The sequence below is a fragment of the Halyomorpha halys genome, unplaced genomic scaffold (assembly GCF_000696795.3).
Source record: "Halyomorpha halys isolate HHAL.00 unplaced genomic scaffold, Hhal_1.1 Scaffold19.1, whole genome shotgun sequence".
Taxonomy (NCBI): domain Eukaryota; kingdom Metazoa; phylum Arthropoda; class Insecta; order Hemiptera; family Pentatomidae; genus Halyomorpha; species Halyomorpha halys.
Genome location: NW_027115129.1, coordinates 1 through 8,517, shown reverse-complemented (window position 1 = coordinate 8,517; position 8,517 = coordinate 1).

Below are 8,517 nucleotides of genomic sequence, written 5' to 3'. Positions count from 1 at the left end.
TAACATATTGCAGCACAACTTTTCGGAACTATTGTCCCATATTCATGTACTCTAATAACCTACAAACAATAATAATCCACCATAATAACAATCTTTATCCATGTGTATTACAATTCATACAATTATATTCACCTCATAATCAGTAAAAAAATTTGAATTTCATAAAGGAAATCATGTCTTATATACATTAAAACAGTGTAAAGCAATGTATATAGCTTTACACTGTTTTAATTTATTATCATTCATTATTGGTGCATTCCTCACCTCTCTTTAGTACAAATATTGCTCTATATTTCTTGCTACCTCTTTGGACCTTATCTCATGTCCTGTGCTGTTTGGTTACCTCCCTGTTTATATGTCCCACTTTGTTTTTTAAATTAAACTTTTATATGACTTGACTGTTCTAAAACATTTATTTCCTCTGATTTTTATATATATGCTGAGTCTATTTATAATGTCGGCTTAATGTGTATTTAAGTGTTTAAATACAGTTGATTTTTGACTGATTATAAGGTGAATATAATTGTATGAATTGTAATGCACATGGACAAAGATTGTTATAATAGTGGATTATTGGTGTTTGTAGGTTATTAAAGTACATGAATAGTGTACAATAGTCCCGAAACGTTTTGCTACAATATGTTAATTTATAAAATAAAATACATTCAAATTGGAAGCTTTTTAAACTCAAATTTTTTTTAATTAAAATTGACTTACCAGACTTCCTAAAAATAAAAAGCAGTAAAGGTAATTTTTATTAGAAGATAGGGCTATGAAAATATTTTATAATTAATTTTTTTAAATGATATTTGAAAATAAAAATTCTCAATGGCCATCTGTTGGAAAGCATTTCTCTAGTATATGATAGGGATTTTGGAAAAATATAGATATGTTGAAAAGTCGATGGTTTAATTACAATGTATAGATATTTTTTAATTGTTTTAATTCTAGTTAGTATCAATAATGATAATCGATAACATATTTAAGAAAAAACTTTTTGTTTAGGTTTTAAATGAAAGCGGTAATTTTATGATTAATAGGTCATTTTTACTTCCACTTACCTATATATGGAATATATAGAAAAGGGAAATATTGCGATCGTGCAAAATTTCGAATTCAACTTTTCGACAAAAATACACTTTTTAAGATCATCTGAGTTCAGCTATCCAAGTCGCAAAATTGTATATTGTTGTGTAATTGTTAATTATAATTATTACTAGTCAAAATCAAGAGTCTGTCAACTATAGTTAGGGGTAATATGAAATGATGACTGTTTTAAAACGTTATAAAAATTAATGAATGGAATATGGTCCGGGTGTGGTAAATAAAAACTCAAATAGTAAATAATTATACTATTTTCATTAATTAATTATTAATCTAATTATTTATTATTTGAGTTTTTTTTACCGCACCCGGACCATATTCCATTCATCTATATACACGGTCAATCAATCTTCCAGCCCGTTAAAAAAATTAACTTTTCTTTCGGAGATTTATTAAGCTTTCTAAATTATCACAAACACAAGAAAAACCTAATAGAACATCATTTAAAGTAGAGTAAATTTGCTAAAATATGAGCCCTAATACAGCTTATTTATGTTCAATGGTTCTCGAAAAAGGCATTAAAATATTTCATAAAAAAATGCTCTGAAAGATTAGAATTTATTTTGAGAAATATTCATCTCAAAAATCATTAGACTTATAAATGTCTATTAGCACTCGAATTAGAGCTAGTTAAATATATTATAATGTAGTTAACTACATTTATCTTCGTAGGAGTAGTATTTTTCATGATATTCGACAACATAGATTCACAAACGTTGATTTCTAGCAGAAAAAATTGTAATGTATGAAGAGATATATCTCAAGATCCATAAGACGTATAGATGTGTATTAACACTCAAATTAAAGCTAGTTAAATGTGCTATAAAGAAGTTTATAACGCTTATCTTTGTAGGAGTAGTAGTTTTCATGATATTTGCTAAATTAATTTGATTTGGACACTGTTTTGTGTGCTAAATTCAGATTCATATATGAATATCATCAAAACTACGTGTAATTAGCTACTTTAAACAAGCTTTAATTTGAATAATGGAAGACATCTGTACATCTAATAATTACTGAGATATTGTGTTTTTAATATTTTGTCAAATGTCATAAAAAATTACTACCTAGGAAGATGATAACGTTCATTAACTACTGATTTTTCAGTGCATTTTTTATGAAATATTGGTTTTTTAAAAGCTATAACTTGAGAACTATTGAACGTAAATGGCTCCATTAAGGCTCATATTTTATATTATATTACATTTGGAAGAGAAAATATGAAAAAAGATTTAAAAACAACAAGGGATTAATAAAGTATAGAAAGAAGAGAAAATAAAAATATAAAATAATCAAATCTATAAAACAAAAAAAAAATATCATATACTGCTATTGTATATTATATACTTGACTATGCCTACCTTTGTAAGATTTAAATAAATTTCCTAGCTAGATTTAAGTAGGTGTGCTGTGAGTTAGGAACCCAATACAGTTGCCCAGTACAAATTTTTTTTTAATTAAGTTTTCCTCATTGTTCCGTATAATTACATTTCAAATATCGTTGTAAAAAAGGCAATAAATTTGTTCAAGTGGCAATGAAGTCTCAGTTAATAAGTTTCGTGTTTTAACGATTTTTTCCTTATAAGGTCTGTTCCAAGAACCACTTCTGACTGTCTGGAACTTTTCGGAGCATGCGCAATACAGGTTTTGGGAGGCAAAAAGCGGACTATACACGCTACGGACAGTCAGATGTGTTTGTTGGAACAGACCTACACTGTTGATATTCAGTCTTATGCCCTAGTTTCATTGATAATCGTCCTTGAAGGAATCTGTTCTTAAAATATTTTTTGCCTCACATCTGGGCAACAGCTCCTGTCGAATGTCCTCTTGTCTAATGAATGTATTATAAAGACAATATCCGTCTTAAAGAAAAAATTGACTTCATTTTAAGCATATCAGTCATTTTGAATTATTTTCTTAGTGATCTTTCTAATAATTCCTTATTAGGCTTGCAAAGATTTTAGTACATGAGCCGGGGAGGAAAAAGAGCAGTTATTATACCCCAATTTCTGATTACTTTATTGAAAACCAAGTGTAATTACTAGTAAAAGATATGTTCATTAAAAAAATTGTTAACTTTTACTTACTCATTTACATAAGAAATATAGGACAAGTAGATGTCGACGAAAATACACGTTTTATGGTCAAAATTATCAAGTATCCCGAAATTGTCTGAGCGTGTCTATTAAAATGATCTAAGACCACAAGAGGTGAAAAAAGTCAGTTAATTACATCCCAATTTTTGATCAATTAATTGAAAACTAAGTATAATTAATAGTCCAAATTGATGATTCTGCCAAGTGTTGGTGGAGGGAATACAAAATCGCGGCTGTTTCTAGATGTTGAAAAAAATTAATTTTAATTCAGAGCTCTATATCCTTAAAACCCTACCAACAACACTAATCAACCTGATACAATATCATTTAAAGTACAGTAAATTTGCTAAATATAAAATTCTCGAGGTATGGCTTTTTAAAAGCTACATTTCATAACAAAAGTGCACAGAAGATTAGAAGTTAGTGAATTTATTTTGAGAAATCTATATCACATAATGTAGTTAATTACATTTATATTCGTAAGAGTAGTAGTTTGCATGATATTCGACAACATAGATTCTCAAAATGTTGATTTCTAGCTGTCCAAACAAAAATTGTGATGTATGAAAAATATCTCAGGAACTATGTGACGTATAGATGTGTATTAACACTCAAATTAAAGCCAGTTTAATGTGCTATAAAGTATTTTATGACGTTTATCTTCGTAGGAGTAGTAGTTTTTATGATATTTGCTAAAATAAATTCACAAAATGTTGATTTCTTAATGATCAGATACAATTTTTGAAAAATATATCTCAGAAACTATATGACGTCCATATGTCTGTCAGCACTCAAAATAAAGTAATTTAACTTACTATAAAGTACTTTTTGACAATTATCTTCGATGGGGTATCAGTTTTTATTTTTTAGGACAGCAATAGATTTGTCAAAATAAATTCAATAACTTCTGATTTATCAGTACATTTTATAAATTACTGAACGTAAATTGCTGTATTGTATTAGGGCTCATATTTTAGCAAATTTACTTATTTATGATACTATGATAAAGGGGTCCGAATCAAAAACTATATACTTTTTTTATATTTGAAACAGCCGCCATTTCTTGTTCCCCCTAACTATACTCATGAATTTTGACTAGTAATTATACATAGTTTTCATTAAAGTAATCAGAAATTGCGGTAAAATAACTGATTTTTTTCTCCTCATGTGCTTTTGTATTATATGAGCCTGTTTAAATAGACACGCTCGGACCATTTCGAGAAACTTGATAATTTTGACCATAAAACGTGTATTTTCTTCGTTCTCTTTTCACTATCGCAATACATCTACTTGCCCTATATTTCTTATGTAAATGAGTAAGTAAAAGTAAACAATCTCTTTAATGAACAGATCTTTTGGAATAATTAAATTAATATGTTGTCTAGTCTCCCTGCTTTCCTATGAGCAAAATATAAAATGTAAACAAGAAGTAACAGCTGTGTCAAACAAGAACTAAGCCAACTGCCTCCGAAATAGTGACAGAGATATTATTTTCGGTGACAGGAAGTTGGGAGAAATTGGCATCCGTCATCCATTTCTGGGTCACAGCCAGGGAAAGGGAGTCCGTTTCGGTTCGACACCTGCTCAGTTCCACAATTGATCCTTAATATATCGATTTATCTTCGAGTTTTATATCGAATTATAACTCGCAGCCGTGTCCTGTAATATTACCCCATGCGCACTGGCCCACATCGTAACACAATCCCAGTGCGTGCCACCCGTCCTGCCAGGAAGAGTCTCGTGTTTCCACGCCAGCTTCCTTCTTCGGGGATCTTGTCGGTCTTCTGGGTCTGAGAGGATGTCCTTTCATAATCGGGCGTGATATTAATAAGAACGATGTTACTATTAAATCTTGGACTTTGAGAAAAATTCTGAATCCTAACTGAACACAATTTCGAATAAAAACTGGTTTTCAGAAACGAAGATAGACCATCTATATGTTAGTACGGGACTAATGATAATTCCACAGTAAGATTTTGTAAAGTTACTTTATTGTAGCGGGCTCAAAAATGTATTTACTATTATTACATACATACTTAATATATAACTATATTTTAAATATTAGTTTATTATTGAAAGGTTTAAAGACAAAGTCCTGTAGATAGCTAAGTCAGAGTTTCGCCAATTCAGACACCATCAGGGCTAAAGCAAAGATCTAAACCTCATAGTCCAAGAGCCCAAGAGGAGAAAAAAGGCAGGTATTTCAGCCCAATTTTTATTAATTTGATAAAAACTATGTATAAGCTCTTTATCTTTAATGTTATCAACAACACTTAAAAACCTAACAGAACTTTATTTAAAGTAGAGTAAATTTACGAATTTATGAGCCCTAACAGAGCCATTTCGCTCAATAGTGTTCTCATGATATAGCCTTTAAAAAGAAACATTTCATAAAAAAAAAAAAAAAAAAAAAAATTATTTTATTTTCGGAGCTCTACATCTTTAAAACTACCAACAATACTAGAAAACTAATACATCATTTAAACATTTCATAAAAAAAACACTAAAAAATTAGAAGTTAGTGAATTTATTTTGATAAATCCTAATCTCAGGAACCATAAGACGTACAGATGTCTATTAGTACTCAAATTAAAGCTAGTTAAATGTACTATGAAGTAGTTTATGATGTTTATATTCGTAGTAGTAGTATTTTGTATGATATTAGCTAAAATAAATTAAATTTCTAGTTGTTCGGATAAAATGTTTGAAAAACATGTCTCGGGAAGTATTAGAAGCACATATATGTGCCCAAAACTCAAATGTAAGCTAGTTTTAATGTGCTATGAAATAGTTTATTACACGTATCTTCGTAGGAGTTGTAGTTATCATATTTTCTAAAATAGATTCATTTGGACAGAATTCCATGTGCAAAATTCGTAATGTTATTCATATATCATGAAAACTGAAAACTACCAAGATACTTTAAACGATGTTCTCCTAGGTTTTCTAGTTTATTATCCCCCTACCTATTATACTTGGCGGACTCATCAACTTTAACTAGCAATTATACATAGTTTTCATTAAAGTAATCAAAAATTGGGGTTGAAATTGACTTTTTTTTATCCTATTGGGCTCTTGTACTAAACGTTTTGTAAATAATTCTGCCTCAAAATTCCCCTTAGTAGAAATGTTTTAATTACAATTATGTCGATTTCTAAACATTTAATAAATGCGGTATCCGGGACAAGAAATAAAACAACATAGAGCTAAAACAATTTTTTTTTTATTACCACTAAAGAACAATTACAATTATCACAAAATCAACAATACTGCATGCGTAACCTTTATCCACACTCACAAACATCGTTCTTGAACGTACCGATCAAATCGATTGGTTATCGATTATTTCTCGACCCAATGAGATATCTTCGTTGCAGTATTTTTTATCTCGCCAACTCTATAAAGTCTATTATATAGTTTCTTCATTATTCTTCCGTAGGAGCTATATTTTGTGGTAAAAAAAAAACAGTTAAATGCTTCTGAGAGCAATTTTACTTTCAGTTTACATATACATATATATATCGAATACGTAGTAATGGGAAGAAAATGCCACTTTTTTAAATTTAAATTTTTTGTTTTTAATTGGAAAACACGTTTTCACGGCCCCATTAGAGTCGAGAAATGGTCTGTGTTTGTAAATAGTCTATTTTAAAAGTTAAAAGTCGTATAATGAAATAATATATTATAGGAGAGTATATGATACGTTTTCAATACAATAAACTGACCAAAAGTGCTTCGTTAATAGAATCGATTTTTCATTTTTTTTTTCTTCAAAACACCATAAAATATTTTGATTTAACTCAGTGAATTTATGAGCAATTAAGTGATCTTCAATACCAGATTATAAATGTCGAATTTTCACATTTTCTTGTAAAGTACCTTTTGTTTTATTTAAAAATTAAAAATAAACAGTTCTCATTATTAGAAATAATATATGATGTATAAATAAGAAATATTTAAGTATTTTGTGAATAAATAAAAGAGAAAGAAATGGATAAATCCGATATATGTACTCTTAGCAGGAACAAAATCTATATTCCTTATTTCCACCCCTAACCTATGTAATTTTATGGTAACAGAAAAAAAAAGAATTTTTCGTCATAATTTATGCCTTCATTGATCTAAGATTTTTTTTTAAGAACAAAACTAAACGTTTGTTAGGTATATAATGTATTTTTCTTTAAAAAGTTTTAAAAGTTCGTCGATTTCGACTATTACAGCACTTACTAGACAAACGGTATAAACTTCCAACACATTACAAAAGACTGATCTACATGCCTGTAATAAGGCCAATCTGGACATATGAAGTTGAGCTTTGGGGCTCCACTAAACCTTCGAATTCCTCTCAATCCAATCCTCACAATCCAAAATCCTCAATGCTCCTTACTTTTTCAGAAATAAAATCATCCATAAAGACCTTAATGTTCCATATATAACCGATCTAACCCGAACCAGATATCAATCCTTCCATTATAATCTCCCTAACCATTCAAACCTTTTATTTTCTAACCATGCTTCCTCTTCCATTCCTGTAAATATTTATAAATAATTTTTTTTTTTAAGTTTTATTATTTAATGTTTTTAGTTAAAATTCCAAACAGACTTCCAGAGACGGATGTTTTTCCATTGTCGGTGTTTTTTAAATTGTATGGATCTATTATTTTTAAATAAACACATTTTAATAAAAAAGTAACCATAAACTAGTTTTTTTCTCCTCTCTGGCCCATGGACTATGAGGATCACCCCGAAGAGCCCAAACCAGATTTTTGATTTTAGACCGTGTAAATAATTACATAATAGTGCAATGTATTATTACCTAGAGGATGCACTAATAGCATACCGGCGGGGTACTTGGTTATTAAATCGGTTTCATGGTCCATCTTGCTTCAATGGGCGCGTCGCTTCCGGCCCGCTATCTCGGATACCGCAACCAACTGTGTAACACCTCCATGATAATGCTACATCGATATTAGCTATCCATCGATCTTGACCGTCACGGAACCTGGAGTCCTTTCTGGGGAATTTCATATCAAAATTAATTCACTATAAAGTGTTGTTTTTTTTTGTGTTGTAGGTAGTTTTGACGATATGGAGCTCTGTGTGAAATTAAATACTTCAGAGGCCATCTTAAATAATTCAATATTTAATTTTAATGACAGTTACTGTATCCAACTGTATTGGAAAAATCGAACTATTACTTTTTTTTTATTGATAGATTTATTTGAGGAGAAGATGGTTGGGGGTGCGGTCAATGAAACACAAATAAGTATGACTAACTTATTTTAATGTGCCGACGTTTCGGCTAGAGTTTCTAGCC